General features: G+C 42.1%; 1 long non-coding RNA gene across 1 annotated transcript; it reads left to right on the forward strand.

Moving 5' to 3' along the window:
• Positions 1-556: 556 nt before the first annotated feature.
• Positions 557-20,746, forward strand: LOC109438322 (uncharacterized). Its single transcript, XR_002136367.2, has 3 exons — positions 557-867; positions 15,345-15,433; positions 20,587-20,746. It is a non-coding gene; the product is annotated as an uncharacterized LOC109438322 (long non-coding RNA).
• Positions 20,747-20,966: the final 220 nt, after the last annotated feature.

Raw genomic sequence — 20,966 nt, forward strand, 5'->3', positions numbered from 1 at the left:
GTGTCCAGTAGGGCCGGTAGTGTAGATCTCCCCGGGGTGGGGGTGGCGGGGGACCCGACAAATCATTCCCTCTTGCCCCGCCACCCGGGGCGCGCGTGGTGGGCTGATTTCGCAAGGACTCTCCTGTACGCTAAGGTGTGTGCGGCCCGGCCCGCCGAAGCCCCCCACTACCGCGGCGCCCCTCCTCTCCGCCCCGCGAGGCTCGCGCAGCTGCGCGGGGGCATGTCCTCATCTCACCCCGATTCTGCCCCTTCCGTATTTCTCAATGACCGGCGCTCGAAGGACACTTCCGACGGGGGAGGGAGCGGGTGTCATTAGCACTCGGTTTATCAGTTCCTTCCGGTCTGCAGGGAGCCCAGCCCTGCGCGCCTCGGGCGCTGTGGTGCCTTTATTATTTTGTTTAAATAAGCAGTCGTGTGTGCCCGTGTGTGCCAAGTGAGTTTGTAGCCCAGCTGTCTCCCCCAAGACCCGCCGGCAGGAATGGAAACCCAAGCTCCCTAGTAATGAAGGGGATGATGCAAACTTAGAAACTGACCCGGCGCCCGGGAATGGTACCCCCCCGCCCGCCCGACACCCGGCGCGCGTCGTCCCAGTCTGGGTATGAATGGCTGCAGCTAGATTGCATAATCTGCGCAGTATAAATAGCCGGCGGGCGGGCCGCTGACGCGCTGGCTCGTACCGTTATCGTGCGTGCAACACTTCATCCCTGATGCAGTTCACTCCCAGGTCATTTTCCCTTTCAGCTGCAATGCTGGGATTTTTAATCGCAGAGGCGAAAAGCTCTTATCCCTGCCTCCCTCCTCCTTTGAGTTCATATATTATGAATGAAACGCCAACCTCGCGGCTTCCTGAGGTGCTACACTTCAGGTAGGAGAGAGGCTCAATGTCAAGGCAGCGGTCCACCAAAGCTTGTGTGTGTACATGCGCTGGGGAGGAAGAGAAAGCAGAAAATGATTGACAGGGCTGAGAAACCTTGTCGAGAAAATGTAACCGCTTAGGGTTTGCTTCTGGAGTTTCAGTTTGGAACTCTACAAGCCTCAGTCAATTCAAGAGTGGGTTATGCAAAGGGTCTTTCGACTGTGGCTGCTCTTCCGCCCACCGTGGGCCGCCGCCTCCCTACAAGTGCTGTTTCATTCAGTAGACCTGGTTCCCTTTCCCCTCTGAGGCAGCTAACATCTACGATTCTAAGAGCCCTTGGAACCTTGGAGGTTGGGAAGAAAAGCTAGTATGGCCAGTTTAGCTAGTCTCTCGTTCTAGAACTCTTCTTAGAAGCCTCAGCTATGTCCAAAGGTAAGGAAGTCTAAAAACTTATTCTTCCCAACTGTATTTCACAAATGTGTGGTCCTTTTAAAAATGAAAGTATGCAGAGGGGTTTTCTTCCCTTCTCTCAAACACCAAGTTTCAACTTAATATCTCAAAATAAAACTTACCAGTTCTTCACAAATGGATGAAAGGTGTGTGAAAGGCAATGGTCAGACTCGTTATTTTTTTAATTGGATGCCCAGTCCTTCAATTTGCATTTAAAGGGCTAGGTACTCTATGAAGCAATGGGGATACAGAGGTGAATGAACCCAGGGACCTGCATTCTAGGGGTGCCATCAGGTGGGCAACAGCCCTGAAAAGAAAGCGTTAGGGCAATGGGGTAACTGCTTTAAAACATGGGGTAAGCAGAAGAGAAAATAGAGATCAGGGAGAAGAAAGCTGACCAGAGGAAGGGGTGTTTGAGCCAAATCTTCGATGGCAGGCAAGAATGCAGATAGATAACTGGAAGTTCTCGGGGATAGCCTAGTGAACACAAAGGCCCTGAGGTGTGAAACAGTATGGGGGTGGGGGATAACAGAAAGGCTATAGAAAGGGGTAGGAGCCAGGTCAGAAGGCCACCCTAAAGGAGGTTAGACTATCTTGAAATCTTGGAACCTTTTGTAGCGGTTCACAGCTAACCTTTGTCCACTCAGTTCATTGCAATGGCCCCTATAGTTATGCAAATATAGGGCAAGTGGGCATTCATTATTCTGGGATCAGGGCGTAAAACCAAATTCACAAACTGACAGCCCTAGGACAGATAAGGACCCAGACAAGTTTTGGTTTTCCTGCCTTTAAAAACAAAAATCTAGCTAAATGTTTAAAATCAGAATGTTTCACATAAAAATCAAGATCTTGGGCTCCTCCTGAAAAAACTCTAAAGATGTGACTGTGAGTGCCGAGTTCCTGCTTGGTTACAATTGGTTGGTGCTGAGTGGTTGGCTGCCCTGTCTGTCAGGCTTCTGGCTCCTATAGGCATTTGAGTTTTGACTTCTGGCATAAAAGAATCTTTTGTGACTGGATCAAGACCCCACTCTGAGCCCCAGGTAGGTAGAGCTTGTTACTGGGTACAGCAATTTACATGAGGGGCCCAGGGCTTCTTAGGAGGAAAGACACCGACCCCCTATCTTCTGCCCCAAGATTCTGTATTATAGTTACAGGCCAGGCAGGGTGGATTAGAGTGGGCTCAGCCCCAGCCCAGTGGCAGTGAACAATGAGGTCCCTACAATAACAACTAACACTTATCCTCAGCTCAGGCTCTGTTTCTAGGGAACTCAACCTAAGATAACTAACTAGGCTCTCTGCCAACAAGTCAGCTGGAAGTTCACGTGATCAACTGGAAAAATCACCAAATAGGGTCACGTTGTACCCTAAATTTGTGGAGAAACTTGTGTAAGTTATATAACCAAAGATTTTAAGCAGGGAATGCTAGACTCAGATTTACATTTTTAATAGATTACTCCAGGTACAGAGGATGGTTTGTAGGGAGCAAAGCAAAGACTGATTAGGAAGAAATTTTCTTCTTCCATGACAGGAATAACGGAGCATGACGAAGCACAGTGGCAATGGCCATGAAGAGGGAAAAACAATTCCAAAGATACAGATGGGGTAAAAATGGCTTGGCTTTGTGATCTATTAGATATGGGGACTAATGGAGAAGTCTGGGATGACTTCCAAATTTTTGACTTGGGAAATTGGATGGATCTTAGTGCCTTTAACATGATAGGGTAACAAGTGGGGAGGAGAAGAAGGGCTTGGTCAACCAAGATGGAGAGATATAATAGACAGTGGCCACCACTCAACTCTGGGACCCACAAAATAAGGGATTGAGGGATCCAGGGAAACCAAAACACAGGGACGTGGAACCTAGAGACAGAGATGGAGAGACAGTGCCCTGAGGACATCATGTGAGCAACCGGATTCAATCTTGCCTGAAGCCTGAGGATAATATTGGATATTTAAGGTCAAGTTGGGCTGCTGTCATTTACAGCCCAAATAATTCTAACTACCAAAATAGAAAGCCATATTTTGGATAGTGAAAAAGATTGAGAGGAACTAAGGAATGGAACATAAGGGGAATTTTAGAATGTGTGTTTGCAATTTAACATGGGGACATCTGGGGGCAGTGCCAGGGAGTTTCATAGAGATTCTGATTTAATAGAATGAACTTCTCCCAGGAAGTTACTCAACACATTATGAGCTGTACTGCTGTCTCTTTTTCACCTCCCCGTCCCACCGTCATCACCTTAATTCACATCTCCAGCTCTCTTCTCACCCTTAACATCAGGCCTCATTTTTATTACCTTTGTTCCCCAGCCCCTTTCTTCTGTAAAGGCCATAACTGAGAAAGGAAGCTTATAAGAGAATAAGAGTTTTTAGAAATGGAAGAAAATGAAAGATCATATGTTTGTGGCAACTGTGGCTCCAATAAACCAAACATTTTACCCAAGCTTTTTGGAATGGATAAAGAGAGAAGAGGAAAACAAAACTCAGTAAGATATGGTCTGTGTATCAGTTAGCTTTTGCTGTATAACAAACCACCCCAAAATTTTATGGTTTACAACAATAAACATTTTATTATTTCTTGTGAGTCTCTGGCCTGTCAATTTGGTGGCTCTTCTGGCCTCTGCAGCTCAGCTGGGGCTGAATGGTCTCTCACATATCTGGTGTTTAGCAGACTAATTGGTCAAGTAGGGCCTGAACTGTGCTAACTCAGCTGTGCCACATGATCTGTTATTCTCCAGCAGGCCAGTCCAGATTAGATCACATGGTGAGGTTGCAGGGTTCCCAGATCAGCAAGAGAGGGCAAACCCCAAAGTGCATGCCTCTGCTTGCGTCACATTTGTTAATATCCCATTAGCCAAAGTAGTCACACAGCCAACTCAGGGTCAAGAGTCAAGGAACAGCGAAATAGATTCTTCCTTGATGAGTGGCAAAGTCACATGGCAAGGGTTGTGCTACACGGGTGAGAGGAAGTTGTGACCACTTTTACAATCTACCTTAGTCTCTAACCCAAATTTCACAGTTAGAAAAGGATGTTTATAATAATACCATGTTTTCCCAAAAATAAGACCTAGCTGGACAATCAGCTCTCATGCATCTTTTGGAGCAAAAATTAATATAAGACCGGGTCTTATATAATGTCATAATATAATATAATATGATATAATATAAGACCCGGTCTTACACTAATTTTTGCTCCAAAAGATGCATAAGAGCTGACTGTCCAGCTAGATCTTATTTTTGGGGTAACACGGTAATATACATTGATCAAATATATTTGATAAGTATTGCATATTTATGTATACAAATGAATAATAAATATTTTGTGAAATACACTATAAGCATAAAAATATATGTACCATATATATTATGTACACTTATGTACCAAAAGTGTCACATTTATATATAGGTATACTATTTATACTATTTATATGGTATATAGAATTAACTTTAACGTTTACAGTCATTGATTTATGGGCAAGTAACTAAAACTGCCTAATGCTTAGTAGTTTTGTGCGTGTTACAAAACTCTTCACAATTGATTTAACGAATAAAGAAAGAGATCTTATGAGCTACTTATTATGGTTGCCCTTTTTTCTCAGCATGAAAATCCTGTCTCTGATATGCCTTACTTCTTAAAATAGGTATATTCCTAAAAAGATCTGGGTAATTAAAATGTTGGGAAACTAAAGCACATATAAAAAACACTAGGGAAACTTAACTATTTAAGGTTGCTGTATATTGAATAATTTAGAAAAGCAAATAATCATCCCTTAACTTTGTTCATTATATTAACTCAGATTTTACACATAGTTTTGGGATTGGTTAAAACAAGCCTCACTTGTGTACTTTTTTGTTGATGCAGAGAGGTGGTGCTTATGGTGGTAATGATGGAGGTGTTGAGAGGTGAGGAAGGTGGAGGTGGTGACATTGGTGGGAGTGCTGGTGGTAGTAATGGTGGTGGAGGTGGTGATGGTGGAGGTGGTGATGGTGGTTACGGAAATGAGGTGGTGGAGGTGGTAGAAGGACCTGAAATAGAAAACTTCAGTTTGCTGCAAGAGTTTCCCTGTGATCCTCTCACCAGGTCCCACACTATACAGACAGCTGGGTAAATACATTAAAGAAAGGAATAGAAAAACAATAAGAAAGGAAAAGTGGATAACATGTAGGAGGTGCACTGTAGGCCCAGCAGTTTCTCATGCTGCCAGAAGGGGCAACGAAGTGCTCTTCTTTCAGGCCTCAGTTGGTTATCCCTCCCTCCGAGGAGACTTCTCTCACCTCTTCCCAGCTGGACTAGGTGCTCCCCCCATGTACACCCTCTCCTTCCTCTGTCCTAGCCCTCTCGACACCTTTTGTAATTGCGAATCTGCTTATCTATATTCCCACTAGACGGTAAGCTCACTGAGAACAAAGACCGTGTCTTATTCTCTGTTATACAACCTAGAGTCACTGTGGCACATAGCATGTGCCCTGTGATACTTCCTCAGTAAATGAATGACAAGCCACCATGCCTTGTCTTCTTCCTTCCCATCTAAAAGTACATTTTGCCCCATGACATCAGAGAAAGTGCCCTTCTGAACGACCTCTCATGTGTTGCTGCCCCAGCATGCTGGTGTCAGATAAGGGCTGGGAGGGTCCCCCAGTTAAGCAGGCATATAAAATCATGGAGTATACTAGAGTTCAAAGGACATTAAAGAACTACCTATTTTAAGATGAGGAGTTTGGGCCCAGATAAGCCACGTGACTCAATAAAAAGCACACAGATAGGGTCACATCCAGAATCATAACTCAAAGTTCAAATTCCATGACCAAGGTGCCTTTGTTGGAATACCAGATGGACCCTTGACACTTAGAAAATGCCACTTGGCACTTCTAATTATGCTGGTTGCTTAGCAATGTTGTATGTAGCTCATTCATGAAGGAGAAACTGAAGACTTCCTTTTAGCTACTCTGATATATATATATATATATCGCATTATGGCTCACATTAAATTCTACTGGATACTGTTGATCTGGAGCAATAATGATAATTCCTTTCTCCAGTTCTTGCTTTAGAAGTGGTTATGGTTTTAAATTTCGACTGAGTGCAGTTTTCTTCCCCTGGTTTTCTTTTTCCTTGCACTGAACTGTCACAGTGGCCAATACAATGCAGGGAGATGCCTGCTAGGGAAATTCTGGGCAAGAGTTCAGTCCCTGAGAAAAAAGGATGGAGGAAGAAGGAATGCCCGCTCCCCGCCCCACCATCTCCCGCCTGTAGACCCCCCATCTTGTGTGAGGCATGATGTGCAGTGCTCCAGCCAAGAGAGTCGAAGGAAAGCTGACCCGGAATCGTGAAATTGCTGAGCTACTGAGTTAACCCGACTTGGAATCCCCCTACTTCTGGACTTCATGTTATGTGAAATAGTAAATATTTATTATTTAAGCCACTTTTTACCAGTGTCCTGTTACTTGCGACCAAACTAAATGTTTTATGCTATATTCATTTGTTGTATGCACACCACTCCCTTTTTAAAGTAAATTCCAGTGTTTCCACAGCAGGTGCCTGGCTGGCGTGCTACCTTGCAGAAAAGGACCAAGAGAGTCAACTCCTAGACACATCTCTTTGAGATATCATCTGCTGACATTTGTAGGCTGAGAAATTTTTGTTGCTATTCATGTAACAACTAAACACTGGACAGTCTTAAAAAAACATAAAAATCCCTAGCCTCTGTGCTTACAAGCATACATGTATGCTTGTAACATGTTGTGGTTAAAACTCAATGGTTTTATTGTTATTTGTGATTATAAAAATAAGCCCTGTTTATTGTATAAACATTTAAAGTGCAAAATAGTATAGTGAAGAAAATAATCTTGCAGCAATCCCACCACCCAGATATAACCCTTGTTAATATTTTAAACATATATCTTTATAGACTTTTTCCATTTATAGTATATATTTAATAAAATATTATATAGTGTATATCTTAATAAAATAGAATCAAACTAAAGATACTCTTCTGTAGTCCCTTTAAAAACCCTAAATGTCTCATCCGTGTTCTCCAGAAAGCAGCTGTGAGTTGATGTTAATTAATTTATTTAGTCTTAATGTACATGTGTACAGATGTAAAAATAGCTGGCAAATAGTTTCATATAAATTATTTTATTCTTTTGTACCCCAAATATAACTCATCTAAACTTCTACTTTAGCATTGATAACAAATATTGAACCTATTTGCTCAACTAGCTTTTCTCGCTAACTAAATCATAAATTCCTGAAGGTGATGGGGAAGGCAACGACCAAATTAACTAAGTTCTATACACACCGATTTATATTTACCAGAATGCATAGTGCATTCAAAGTACTCAGTAAATGTTTATGGAATGAGCAAAACATATGTTTGTACAGTTTTTGTTTGGCAATTACTGTAGGTAAATTTCTGTCAGTAAATTTACTGTAGGTAAATTTACACTCCTATTTGTATTGAATGCTCATTTCAAACCAGCTAAGATCACACAATGACTAAGATCCCAAAAGAAACAAAGGAATATTATCGTCATCTGCTTCACCATCATAAGTCTTTTAATGGTTCTGAACTTGAAGTTTCTGCCTGAAGTTCTGTCTGCTAGTTCTAGACTTGAATTTTAATCATTGATGTTTTACCCAACACCAAACCGCTCAAAGATAAGTGGAACATCCATCAAATACCTCAATATTCTAATAAACCTGATATTTTTTGGTAGCAGATTTAAAAAATTCAGGTAGCAGACCAAATGTTTTCATTTTTTTCTTGATACCTGCTGTCACATAGCTGTATAATCTCTACTTTCCTATTTCTTCTTCCTCATTTCCATTCTCTCCTAAACCCACCACAGACTAGATTTTGTCCTCCCCACCATACACATGCTGTTCCTTGGTTAGGTCATTCCATCTGATTGCCAAATCCGATGGTCTTTCTTCAATATCGATTTGTCACTTGCCATAGCTGACCACTTCCACCTTCTTGAACGTCTTCATCCAGTGGGTTCCATGACCCCAACTTCTGGTTCCTCTTTGCTTATCTGTTTATTCACTTATTCAGCAAAATTTTACTGAGTACCCATGTGAAGTGTTATCATAAGGGTATGCAATAATGTTAACAAAACTGGCATCTATTGAGTGCTAACCAAGTACCAGGCAATGTTTTTAAATTTCAGTACTTTCCATGTATGAACTCAATCTCACCAGAGCAGGGGCCAGCAAACTTTTTCTTAAAGGTAAATATTTTTGGCCCTGTAGGCCCTATGGTCTACGTTGCAACCCCTGTAGTATGGAAGTAGCCATAGACAATATGTAAATGAATGAGTGTGGTGATGTTCCAATAAAACTTTATTTACAAAACAAGTGGCTAAATTTGGCCCAGTGGCTGCAGTTTGCCAACCCCTGCTCTGAAAGTTCTACCAGGGCAGGAATTTTTCTCTGTTTTGCTATACGGTAGTCAGTAAATATTTGGTGAATGAATACTCTCCTTCCAAAATAAGAATTATTCTATCTCCATTTTACAAATGAGGAAATGGAAGCACAGAGGTTACGTAACTTGCCCAAGGTCACCAACTGGTAAGTGACAAATCCAGGATCTAAACCCACAGAGTCTGTTGTCAGATCCTGTACTCTTAATCACCACACTCTACAGCAGTGTCACAGAGGAGAAGGTCATCAGCTATTTTCATGGCAGTCTGTCTGGAGAGGCTATTTTCACTGGGTCTTGAAGAATGAAGAATTTACCAGGAAGAAGAGGGGAGGGAGAGGCTTTGCATTCTAGGATGTGGAAACAGACACCTGATACAAAGTGGCATTATGAGCAAAGTGGCAACAAAAGAAGAAAGTTCCTTGGGGAATGCATTCACTTTTCAGTAATTCACATGTCTGGACACAGGGTTTGTGGTGGAAAGCTGCGGAGATGAGGCTAAAGAAGTATGCCAGGGGACTTGTGTGACATGTGAACGAATTTGGATTTTAACTTTACGGCAGATGGGCTACTGAAGTGTTTGGAGCATGGGAAAGAATGACCATATTTGCATTTTGGGTCAAGTTTTAAAGTTACATTTTATTTTAAAATTATGTGACAACACCCATACGGTACAACACTCAAAAGCTGAGGTCTTTCTCCTGTCCCCCACTAGCCATCTAGCTCCCTGCCGCAGAGACACCCACTGTTTCCAGTTAGAAAGACAACTTTCACTTATAGTGAGAAGGGTGGATGGGGTTGAGGTGAGCTGTCTGTCTTATTAATTAATTTAATTACTAAAATTAATTAGTAAATTGATTTAATTTTTCTCCTTAGGGTGGATGGTAATGAAAAAAGGTTGAGAAAGACTGCTCTACACCTTTACAAATAGTTCCTCTGTTAAATCCTCTTCCGGCTGACTGTGCATGTGTTTCTTCCCAGGTGCCTAAATGATAATGGATATTGAGGCTCGGATGAAGGGTAATAGTTATCCACATGGTACATGGTCATAGAAAACGAGCAGCGTACCGTCTTGGTAAGAAATAAGCACGGACTGCTGGAATTAGAATCCTGGCTCTGCCATTTGCTAGCCATGTGACCTTAACCTTTCTGTGCCTCTCTGCAAATTGGGGATAATAATAGTACCAACGTCCTAGTTGTTGTGAGGCTTTCGCTCAGTGTGTGTTAGGTATTGTTCAAAGAGTGGGATGATAAGAGCATCAAAGGAGGAGAGGGTTTTGCAAGAGGGTGGAGTGTAAAGATTTGGAAGTAGGATCAAGGAACGTGGAGAATGTCAAAAGCATTTCCCAGGCCCATGAGTCGGGGGGCATGGGAAATTGAATAGCATCCTTTCTAGAATTCAGCAAAGGAAGACCGTTTGTTAGGGAATGCTTTCACTTTGCAGTTAAGGCAAGGAACGAGCTAGGAGGTTAAAGGTGGAAAGAAGTTTATGTATGATTGAATGGTGATTCCTGGGCACAGAGGAACGACCTGGGAAGGTAGACGGCAGAACTTGGAGCGCAAGCCCAGAGCAGGATGGCAGATTGGAGACGAGGGTAAGGGAGAAGAAAGAGACCTGGCTGGAGGCAGGGGAACCACAACTGACAACTCAGGCTGAGCAGGACAGGGAGGGGTTGGGAAACTATGGCCATATCCAGCCAGCATTTTTTTTTTTTTTAATTTTTATTGGGGAATATTGGGGAACAGTGTGTCTTTCCAGGACCCACCAGCTCCATGTCAAGTCATTGTTTTCAAGCTAGTTGTGGGGGGCACAGCTCAGCTCCAAGTCAAGTCGCTGTTTTCAATCTAGTTGTGGAAGGCGCAGCTCACTGGGCCCTTGTATATACATATACATATACATATACATATACATATACATATATATACATATATATATATACATATATAGTTCACGAGCTAAGAATGGTTTTTACATTTTCAAATGGTTTTTAAAATTGAATGTAAGAATACTATTTCACGATACATGAAAATGATATGAAATTCAATGTCAGTATCCATCAATACAGTTTTATTGGATCGTAGCCATGCTAATTCATTTACGTATATTGTCTATGGCTGCTTTCACACTACAATGGCAGAGTTGAATAGTGGCTACAGAGACTGCATGACCCACACAGCTGGATATATTTACTCTCTGGTCCTTAAAGCTTGCAGGCCCCTGCTGTAGGGCATTATTCCCAGTCTACAATGGGAATGGCCCTTCCTGGAGTTGTGCGACGCAGGGGACCTGGCCCTAGGAGCACTCACGTTGGATGATGATAAAATATCACGGTGCGTAGCGGCAGGATGGAATTACATGGCCTCTAGGCTCTTTGGGGGATGTGGGCACACAGTTTTTTTGTTAGAACAGAGCCAGGCTGTCAGCCTGGATTCAAGCGGCCAGCTCTGGGCTGATGAGGAGCTGCTGTGGGAGACACTGGGGTCGCCTACACAATCTCGCTTCCCCTCTTGTTGCTTACTACCCGAAACCTGATTTCATCAAGGTGGTCATGGGCCCTATTAAAAATAACCTCAGATAAGAAAAGTACTCTGAGACTGATGGGAACATGTCAAAAGGACACAGAAGCCAGCTTCATGGGGCTCCTCATGTCCTATCTGTGACAATTTGAGCACTCAAATAAATTGATAGTAGTGGATTATAACCCATTGACTAGACTAGGACTCTATGAGGCCATACTGAAACAAAGAAATACACACATGGAGGAGGAGGAGAAGGAGGAAGTGCTTCCATAGGATGGAAGGCAAACTAACAAATTACAGAATGAATGACAGAATTAGAAAAATCACCGTTTTGCAATCACCATATTATTATTTCAGGCAAGAATCATCAACAGATGTGAAAACCAGTAGGTGAAAACTCGGTGGAAAACATATTTATATTGTTTCAAAGTGCCTCCCACAGATTCTTTACTAATTTAATTTCAAAGTGTCAAATAGTAACTTTGTAGGAGGGAAATCTGACCAATATTGTCACCTTACCACTGTAACCAAGTGATCAAAGTTAATATCTCTTCAAGTTAATAGGACAAATGAAAACGAGGGGCCTCCTGATAGGTTGCACTGAGAAGGACACCCCATCATTTCTGTAGTGTTCTAGTTGAAAATGTGCCACGTAGAGTATGAGGCAACATCAGATAGATCCAAATAAGGGGTGTTCTACAAAGTAACTGGCCTGTGGTCTTCCAAAATGTCCATGACACGAAGGATAAAGACAGATAGAGGAACGTTCTAGATTAAAGCAGCGAAAGCAGCACAACAACCAAATGCAGTGTGTGATCCTGGGTTGGTTACCGGACCAGAAAGAATTTTTTTTCTGTGCGATAAAAGACATTAGTGAGACAATTGGCCACAGCGGTAGATGAAATAATAGCACTTCATCAATGTTAATGTTCTGATGTTGATCGTTGTACGATGATTACAGAAGAGAAGATCCTTATTTTTAGGAAGCACTGAAGTATGTAGGAGTAAATGGGCAGGTGAGAGATCGCAAACGTGATAAAGTAAATGTGGTAAGTGGTGATATTTGGAGATTTTGGGTGGAGGGTATACAGGAATTCTTTGTATTATTTTTGCAAGTATTCTGTCAGTTTTAAATTATTTCAAAACAAAAGGTTAAAAAACAAGCAACCTCATCTCCCCAGGTCCCCATGCAGTGAGCTATTCATATCCCCAACCCTGGCCAGTGAACGGTAGTTTTTAGTCTGATGAATGGGGCTTCGCAGAAAACTTGTTTTCTTTTTCTGATAAAAATGGGAGCTACTAGGCAAATGCCTTTTGCCCTTTGCCCTGCCCCTTCTTCCTGCTTGGAATGAGGATGTAATGCCTGGATGTGGAGCAGCCATACCTGACAACGAGGAGAAAAGGGGAGAAAGGAAGGCGAGTCTTGAGGACTCCATTAAGCCCTGCCTGGACTGCTCTGGTGATGAATCCACTGCACTCAGGCTTGTGTTGTATGCAGCCACACGCAATTCCAGCTAAGCTAGAACACCTAAGACTCCCAGGGGTGTTTAGAGTCTGGAGTTTGTGTGGCTTTACTCCTCAGTCTTCTTCATGGGCCACTGCTTCCAGCTGCCCCGTAAATGTTCCTATTCCCTAAGTTTGGCTCCTCAGCCTTCTCCTCTCTCTGGATGGTCTCCTTTGGTTACCTTATCCACTCCTACGGACCATTTAAACTCTGATGACTCTCAAATTACTATCTCCTGCCTGGAATTTTCTCCTGAATTAAAGACCACACATCCATCTACCTATTGGAAACCTATGCCCGTGGTCCATAGTCACTTCAACAGTTACAAAACAGAACTTTCTTTACACACACACACACACACACACACACACACTCCCTCCCCCCCACCCCTTCCAACTACTCCGGAAACTCAGAAGCCATCCTCTCCTCTTCCTACTTTTCTCACCCCCTGCATGCAATTACTCATCCAGGTCTTGATGACTCTATTTCCTAAATAGTTTCTTAACGCATTTCCTCCTCTTCATTCTCATGATCTAGGTAGATGCCTCACCATCTCTCACTGGTAGTTTGTCATTAACCTTCAAAACAATCTCCCTGTCTCTGTCCTCTATTCCCCTAATTCATACTGCTTTCCGTTATCCTTCTAAAATGTGTGTATGAGCACCACACTTTCCTACTTAAAAATGTCCTGTCACTTCCACTGCTTATGGTAGTGGTAATAGCTTCCCCCCCTCCAAAAACAAAAATTCCTAATATGGTATGACAATGACCACAGAGGAACATTGGCTGCCCTTCAGGGCCGTGTCTCCATGACAGAAGGACTGCTGACTGCCCTGGCTGGTTTGTTATATTCTTGTCAGGCAACTTCTCGCAGGTTGCAGTAAACTAGTGGTCTTCCCTTGCTCTCTTCCCTCTTACAGCAAGTCATGCGTCACTTTATTTTATGTCAGATGACCTGCAGTGTTCTTTCATTTGTAGCAAAAATAGATTTTATATGTTGATTGAAATGAGGTGTTGGGGCCACTGTGTGTGATAGTGAGGGCTGAGCTTTGCCTGAGTCCAATGAACACTGTTCATATAGATGCTGCTTCAGTCTGTATATGGTGGCCCAGGTAGGTGAGCTCTAGGGATGTTTGTAACACAACCTGACAGCACACTGTGAATCTCTTGTTTCATTGTCTGCTTTTGAGCTCAGCATGCCTGGGTTTCTGGGACTGATTCCTCCATTTCCTGAAACCAGGGCTTACTGCGGATGGGTGACTGACAGCAACATAGCAGGAAATAAGGTCACCTGTCCTTGGAAGCGCCACCTGTCAGCCTTGTCCTGTACTAACCTTCCCTGTTCTCTTCCTAGCAAAATGCTTCCCCTCACCAAAACTGAGATCAAATGGATTCATTTAAGCCTTTCCCCACACAGGCAAAGTTAGACATTCCTCCTAGGAGCTCTCGTGGTACTTACCACATTGTAGTGCAATTAGGTATTTGCATGTTCACTTCCTTCCATTTGGTTTCCAGCATCTGAAGGCAAATCTGACTCCATTTTGTATGTCTCCCATGAGCATATTGTAGAACGTGACATAGGGAAGAATCAGTAAGTGCCTGTGGAGTGATTGTGTTTCTTCAGGTTCCAGGTGGAGCGTAGTGGAAAGAGCTGAGACCTGGGTACCGTTCCAGTTAGTTCTTCCACTAACTTTGTGTCCACAATCTCTCAACAGCTCCTCCCTCTCATCAATGAAGTGCAAATAATAACACCCACCTTAGAAGAAGTTTTAAAAATTAAAAGAGTTCCTGATCACATATATTCATTCAACTATAGGGATGTATTGAATGCCTTTTATGAACCAGGCACTGTGTTAGGTACCAGGGGTTAACATTGTCTTTTCCTCATAAATCTTTTCAACTAGCCAGAAAGACAGATAATTAAACAAGTATCTACAATCAACTATAGTGAGAATTATAATTGGGGAAGAACAAGAGACCCTGGGAACACAGAAGGGGGCATAATCTAGTCTAGGGGTCAGGAACGACCTCCAAATAGTGTGAAAGAATTGTAAAGTACTCTCCTCATGTCACATAGGATAATATTACTAAGAGGAGGCTGCCCTTGAGTTGCATAGGAGGCAGACGTCACACTGTGTGAAGTAAACCTTCCTGGGAAAGTCAAACGTTGAGCTGGACCCTATTTCCTTTGATGTTGCTGACTAATCTTTATCAGGAAGGCATGCCCTTTGCATAGTGTTTCCAGGACCAGGGATGGATTTGCCTTCATCTGTCCATGCTCCAGCTTGCCTTGTGGCTCTAAGAAACGGAGCCCTCCAGTTAAAAAAGACTACGAGCATAAACCACAGAGATAGGGGATGCCAAAGGGAAATCTGAGAGGCCAGTGATGTCATAGGCAAGGCCGCAATGTGACACGCTTGACTTCTGCCTTCAAATGCATCCAGACTCTGACTGCTTCTCACCACCTTTATGGGTCGCTGTGACGACTGTAAAAGCTTCCAAACTGGACGGTACCCTTGCCCTCTACAATATGTCTTCACACATATTCCAACTCTAAAATTCTTTGTTTGTACCTTGGTCACATTAACTAGGAGAAGACCAGTGGTTAGCAAAGAAAGCGGCCCTTGGATGAAAGAATGTGGCAGGAATGTCTGCTCATTTGCAGGATGAGGAAATGCAGGTGAGTGCTGTCTGCCTACCTCACAGTGGGAACCCATGGTAGGTAAATAAACAAGACCAAATAAGCCTTCCCCTGTTGTTTTTGTATTAAACGGTTTTTAGATAACCCCTGCTCCTTCACCCTTTCCCAGACTCCCCTCCTCCACATTTCCCACACATTCCCTCAGTTGTTTCCTGGCTGCAAACATCCCATCTCTGCTCCCTCATCTTTCCCAGTCTTTTCTTGACTCACTCTTCGGGGACTCTCCCAGCAATGCACTAATATCCTCTGTCTATTCAAAGCCAGCTCCAAACAATCATCCTTATGCCCCAGGCTGGGAGAAGCTGCAGGGGAGCCAGCACCCCATTTGGTCAGCTCCTGTGTGTGTGGAACTTAAAGGCTGGACACTCAGTGTGGGTTTGCAGTGAGGACAGTTAACCTGACTGAGCCAGGCTTCAGACAAGACTGTATCTCCCAAGGATGATTTATTTCAAATCTCGGTGTTTTTCAAATGCCAGCAAGGTAAGGAATTGAGGTTCCATTTATTCCAACACCTTTATTTTTCTTCCCCCAATTTTTGTTCTGAAACATTTCTAACTTACAATAAAGTTGTAAGAAAAAGCAATGAAATCCCTGGATTCTTCACCTAGATTAACAGTGGTTAGCATTTGCTTTCTGGCTACATCTCTCTTTTTTCCTCTCTCTTACACTTTCAAGATTATTTTATCTATCATCTATCGTCTTTCTGTCTATGTATCTATCTATCTATGTATCTATCATCCATCTATCTATCTATCATACATTTCTTAAGAATAAGGACCTTTTCCTACACAACGCCATCTCATTATCACCCCCACAAAACTTAACATTAACAAGTTATCTAAAATATAGTCCAAATTTTTCCAGTTGTTCCAAAAATGTCTTTTAAAATCCTCCCCCAAATCCAATCAAACATCAAGTATGGCATTTTTGCATTTGTCATGTCTCTTTGGTTTCCTTGAATTTAGAACAATCTTCTCACCTGTTTTTTTGTTTTTGTTTTGTCTTTCATGACATTGACATTTTGAAAGAGTCCAAGCCTGTTGTCCTGTAGAATGGTTTCAATCTAGACTTGTCAGATTGTTTCCCTGTGTTCAGACTCTGAATAAACATTTTTTGGGCAAGAATATTACATAGGACATATTTTCCATTGCAATTCATCAGAAGGTATATAATGTCAATTTGTTTCATTATTGGTGAAACTAAGTTTTACTGTTTGGTTCAGATGGTGTCCATTAGATTTCTCTATTGTATAGGTACTTTTTACCCTTTGTAATTAATAAGAAATCAAAGGGGTAACACTTTGAGACTGGGAAGTATCTGTTCCCCAACAATCTTATACCCAATTGTTTTGTAACTATTGATGATTCTTGTTTAAAGCATTTATTACATCAGTTATTGTAAAATGATTTTCTGATTATATCACTTCTACATTTATTAGCTGTCATTTATTTGTTTGAAAAGAGCCCTGTTCCATCTTTTAAAAAAGTTTAACTCTAAGTTATAGATTCCTTTTTGTTGTTTTGTTCAATGTTACAATTTTTTATTACCGTTATTATTTTTAATGCTCAAATTGTTTCAAATTTGGCCAGTAGAGCCAATATCTTTAAATTTGATGATTATGTTGATGTCTAAGATTGTTATCCCAGGGCAAAGAGTTGATTTCTGCTTTTTTTTTTTTTTTTTTTGGATAGCGTTTGGGATTAGATTTTGGATGAGAAATTTGAAGAGCTAATCAAAATTGTACGTTCTGGGATGTGTACCCATTTGAAGAATTTCTAGGGGGCTTAAAACACGTTTTCACAGGATGTGAATAAGAAAAAAAAAGAAGCTAATTTATTTAGTAGGAAAAGATGAAGTCATAGGTATCCCCCAGAAATCACCATTTTTTTTTTTTTTAAAGATTTTATTGGGGGAAGGGGAACAGGACTTTATTGGGGAGCAATGGTCAAATTGTTGTCCTTTCAGTCTTAGTTGTGGAGGGTTCTGTTTAGCTTCAAGTTGTTGTTCTTTGAGTCTTAGTTGTGGAGGGCGCAGCTCAGCTCCAGGTCCAGTTGCCGTTGCTAGTTGCAGGGGGCACAGCCCACCATCCCTTGCGGGAGTTGAACCGGCAACCTTGTGGTTGAGAGGATGCGCTCCAACCAACTGAGCCATCCGGGAGCTCAGCGGCAGCTCAGCTCAAGGTGCCGTGTTCAATTTTAGTTGCAGGGGGCGCTGCCCACCATCCCTTGCGGGACTCGAGGAATTGAACTGGCAACCTGTGGTTGAGAGCCCGCGCTCCAACCAACAACTGAGCCATCCGGGAGGCAGCTCAGCTCAAGGTGCCGTGTTCAATCTTAGTTGCAGGGGGCAGAGCCCACCATCCCTTGCGGGACTCGAGGAATTGAACTGGCAACCTTGTGGTTGAGAGCCCACTGGCCCATGTGGGAATCGAACCGGCAGCCTTTGGAGTTAGGAGCACGGAGCTCTAACCGCTTGAGCCACCGGGCTGGCCCCCACCATTTTTATTTTATCATGAAGTTAGCTGACATTAGAGAGTATTTTCTTTTAAGCTAGAACCTTCCAGGACAATGCCAGACTTATGCGAGGCAATATGGTTGATCAAAACAGGGCTTTGTAGCTCTGCACAACTGGCTTCAAATCCCGTGTCTGTCCCAGCTGTGTGACTCTGGACAAACTACTTCACCTTTCTCACCTCAGTTTCCTCGTGTATATAATGAGAATACTGCTAACCAGTCTAAAGATTTTGTAATGATTAAAAATAATGTAGTTTTTGTGCTTGTCAAATAGTAGGAACTCAGGGCAAGTCACTTCTTTCATAAGGGAAGTAGAGACGGGAACTAACTTGGGTTATATGAATGGCTTAAAGCCTGAGTTGTAGCAGCTAAACACATGTAAGAGAGCTGGCTGCACCGCGGTTAAGACATTCTAAAACTATTTCCCCTGCTCTGTTCCTGTAAGCCTGCAGCAAATGCCTGTCACATACTGGAATGTAAGCTCCGTGGGGCTTATTTACTGTTTTTTCCCTAGTGTCCAAAATATAATAGAGGCTCATTAGATATCTTTTGAATGAATGAATGAATACAGCTTACCAGATGAAATAGAGACACTTTCTGCTTATGTAACTCAAAAGTGTCAGCCTCTATCCTTCTCCTATTCTGAAGTTGGCTTCCTCTAACATAAATTGGTATATCAGTCAGCTACTGCTACAGTTATGCTGTCTAAAAAATTATCCTGAAACTCAGTTGCTTGAAAGAGAAATCTTTTATTCTCATGCTAATGGGTCTACAGGTTGGCTTGACTGATCTGGGCTGGCCCTTGGCTCTGGGCTCCAAACTCCAGGTTAGATTCAGTTGTGTTTCTCATCTTCCTTGGACCGGTGGTTACCTGGGGCATGTGACCTCTTCCCGTATCACATTCTGGAGCCCCAGGTATAGAGTATGAGTGTTGGCATGGGCATGGTCTCTCTAAGCTGAGTTGGCTTTTACGTTTTCACTGTAGCTGAAGTATGAATAGTCATTTTCCTGACAATTTCAGTGGGTGATTTTTGGATCTGCTAGATACAGACATAAACACACACCTCACATTTCCTTCTTAAAGACAGACGTGAATTTTCAGAGGCAATACAAGCTACTAGGAATAAGAAAGGAGCTATGCATCTCTTAATGAATGCTCTTACCTTCTGAACTTTCTGGAAGGGACTTTTTCTCGGTTTTCATGGTGGTAAGAGTAGGAAGTGGTTTATTCCTTAAATTAGACATATGTAAACGAATCATGGTAGGATGAAGAAAAAAACCCCTGTGATTACAATAAACCTTTACAGTTCTCCTTCAGCCCTCCATCCAAACCCCAACTTCTTCAGGCCATCCAACATCCCTCTATCTTAAAACAGGTGACTTAACAGGTGAAGCCTTCAAAGAGGAGATCTTGCAACCTATCTCTGCATCCCCAACCTACCATCTTTTCCACATCCCCACCCACCTTTACTTTCTTGTCTTTTCCCGTCCAAGGCTAATTCTGCCATCTCTGCTAAAAAACAAAACAAAAAACATTCCAGATTTCCAATGTATCAAATCACTCCCTTTCTCTCTTCTATCTTTAATTCTTTCTCACCAAGTGCTTTTTTCCTGTGGCCATTTAAATCTCTTCCATCTTAAAACAAAACAAAAAAAGGTGAATGGATTAAAAAGAGCAATTAGTTGTCACAATATAGTCATGGGGATATGAAATACAGCATGGGGAATATAATCAACAATGTTGTAAAGATCATGTAAGGTGCCAGATGGGCACTGGACTTATCAAGGGAATCACGTCATAGACTGTATAGATGCCTGACCAATGTGCTGTACACCTGAAGCTGAAGTAGAATAATATTGTATGTCAACTATTTTATATATATACACACACACGTATACATATATCTGTATATATATAAATTCATGGGAGGTGGAGTATAGCATAAGGAAAATAATCAATGGTATTGTCACAATTATATAAGATGTCAGAGGGGTAGTAGCTAGGGGGAGGGGGGTTATCACTTTGTGAGGGGTGTAAATGTCTAACTATCATGTTGCTTTGTACACCTGAAAAAAAAAAGTTAACTATGAAAAAAAGAAATCCTGTTCTTGACCTTGTTGTTCCCCCTGGAATCTGTCATACAGAGTTGTCTACAGGAATCTAACTGGAGAAGGTGAGAGAACTCCTACAGGAATTGGTAGCCCTTTGGAAATGAAGCTGGTTGAGAAGGCTATTAGATAATGAAGTAAATGTATAATTGATGGTGAAGGAAACAATCAACATAGAATTAGATTTAATAAGTGAGTTCAGGAACGTTGCTAGTTAACATATAAAAATCAATAACATTTGTCTATACTAGCAATAATCTTCTAAAAATGCAAGTAGAATAAGAGAGCATTCAATGTAGTCATCAAAACCATAAAGTATCTAGGAATTAACTTAACCAAATAGTATGGGATGAATTGTGTATACCCCCCAAAATTGATATGCTGAAATCCTAAACCCTAATAGCTCAGATGTGACTATACTTGGAGATAGGGTCTTTAACGAGGTTATTAAGTCAAAAGGAGATCATTAGGGTGGGCCCTAATCCAATATGACTGCTATCCTTATATAAGATGAGAAGAGGAGGAAACAGACATGCACAGAGGAAAGACCATGTGAAGACACAAGGAGAAGATAGCCATCTACAAGCCAAGGAGAGACCTCAGAATGAAACCAATTCTGTGGACACCTTGATCTCCAACTTCTAGCCTCTACAATTTGTGAGAAAATAAATTTCTGTTGTTTAAGCCACCCAGTCTGTGTTACTTTGTTATGGGAGCCCTAGCAAACTAATACAGCAAGAATATACAGAACTTCTGTTGATAAAACTTTAAAAACTCTAAGCAAGGTTCTTCCTCTTCCTTTTGCTCCCCTCCCTTCCTGCTCAATTTGGTTCTTAGCCATGAGGTGGGGCAGAGTAAGGTGAGCTTCTGTGGTTGGGGGATGGGAGCCA

The sequence above is a fragment of the Rhinolophus sinicus genome, linkage group LG05 (assembly GCF_036562045.2).
Source record: "Rhinolophus sinicus isolate RSC01 linkage group LG05, ASM3656204v1, whole genome shotgun sequence".
In the NCBI taxonomy this organism is placed as follows: Eukaryota; Metazoa; Chordata; class Mammalia; order Chiroptera; family Rhinolophidae; genus Rhinolophus; species Rhinolophus sinicus.